The sequence below is a fragment of the Suricata suricatta genome, chromosome 15, assembly GCF_006229205.1.
Source record: "Suricata suricatta isolate VVHF042 chromosome 15, meerkat_22Aug2017_6uvM2_HiC, whole genome shotgun sequence".
In the NCBI taxonomy this organism is placed as follows: domain Eukaryota; kingdom Metazoa; phylum Chordata; class Mammalia; order Carnivora; family Herpestidae; genus Suricata; species Suricata suricatta.
The window spans coordinates 13,100,080-13,102,107 of NC_043714.1; positions in this window are offsets into that span (position 1 = coordinate 13,100,080).

Genomic DNA, 2,028 nt, shown 5'->3' on the forward strand with positions numbered 1-2,028 from the left:
CTGGTGGGTAAATGGGGGCTGAAACCTAACCTACCCACTCCTTTCCAAGCTTTGCACACTGTTTTGTTTATCAAGAGCCTGATACACCAGTAGCCCTGTAAAAAAGTCAAATTTTGTCTAGAATCTTAACTCTAGAGCAGCATTTTCTAAAATTTCATCTGCATACTTCTGGAAGAGATGATTTAAGATAGTTTTCCCTTGAAGTACTTCAAACAATAATACTTACTACTAAATTAAATGGGCTTATACTTCATGGTAGCTAACATTCTAGTCTGCAAGTTCAGACCTCAGGAAAGGCTAGGAAGGGCAGTAAGTAAGGAAAGAGACGGTTGAGGAGCAGAAATGAAAGGGTGCAGAAAGCTCATCAAACATCATGTCATGAGGCAGTATTTCATGGTGGCTAGAGTACAAATTCTAGAGCCAAACTGCCTCGTTTAAATCCTGGATCCCAGTGATTAGCTGTGTTATTTTGCCTGTTTCTTAATCTTACTGTGTGCTAGTTTTTTTGGTAACAGAACTAAAACACAAGCATGCTGTGAGGATTTAAATAATTATTACAGTGCCTGACATACAATGAACACTCACACAATGAACGTAAGCTATTACCACCATTCTGGTAACTATTTAGCAAAGGAACCTGAAACTGGCCATGCTTGTTGAAAGCTTACTCTTTGCCAGGAATTGTACATATCTGACCTTACTTTATTTATCAGGAAATTAAGTCTTATAAAGTTTCAGTAACTTTCCCAAGGTTGTGCAACTAATTCTAGCCCATTGAGAATTCAAACTCGGCTGGGTTGGATTCCAAACGGTTTTCAACAAAGATAATTAACGACAAGGAGTGCAAGATTTCACAAGCTTCCTCTTGTACATTTTTTCCCCCATCACTGCATGAAGCAGCAAACTCTTGCACGCTGCAAAGTTCTGTATGGGAGTGGAGGAGGGGTAGATCGGAGGGTTTGAGAACAGTAATTGGAAGCGTGGGAGAAGTCTTGGGAAGTGGCAAGCGAGTGCTCGGTCTGAGGTCCATTTCCAGCTGAGTCCCTGGGACCTGTGGCAAAATAAGAGAGCCTGGGAAGCTGACCTGATCTGAAAAATGCCTCTTGGTGATTAATACGAAGCAGTGAACTTTCAAGATAAGCTCCAGTTATTTCTCAGCGCTTCTAAAATACTGTTGTCTTGTAAAACACAAAATGAACTCCGTAATTCAACACTTTCATGCTTTCTCAATTGTCACTCTTTGGTGGCTTTTAAGTAAAGATTTAGTCATCTAAATGAATTCTTTATTTTAGAGTCCACGTCAGACCTGTTAGGCAAGAAATCTTTGTCTTTATTACAGATACTATTTCAACAAAAGTTTCAAAGTGTTGCAAATCGGCTACTTTTGTTTTGCCAATTTGCAAAACAGTAACTTCGGTAGTTTCTTTTGAAACTAACTCTTCCGACTGAAAACCCGTCCTGTAACACTGTGTACCCTTCCCGAGCTAACTTCATCAAAATCAACTTAACGTTAGGGGAGGGGAACACAAGCGCAGAAACCGGGTGGTAAACGGGACTCCAGAGTTTTGGAAGCATTAGCAGTTATTCTGAGCACGTTGCCCGGGTTCTGGTGAGAACCGACACTGGCCGGCTGCCGGCGCACCTCCTCTATTTGCTTTCAAGCGTCAGGGCCCGGAGCTCCAACCCAGCCCCTTTCGCCGAACGTGCGAACTCCTACGGGCGGCCCAGCAACTCTGTCCCGAGGGTGGGTGACTCACCCAGCCGCCCACGTGGCCTTGGGCCGCCTCAGGAGGCCCAGGCGGAGGCCACGCCACCGCTGCTCGCGCACCCGGGCGGTGCGGCTGAGGCTGCGACGTTGCAACCCACCAACGTCCGCTCCGCCACCAGGAGGGCGCTGCCCGCACTGCGCCTCCGGCCCGGCTCTACGATCCCTGGCGGCCGCCGCCTCCGGCCCGGGCCCACTTCGCGCCCCGCGTGCGCCGGCATCCCATTCCGGCCGGCTTCCCGCCACGGCCACCCGCCGCGCGT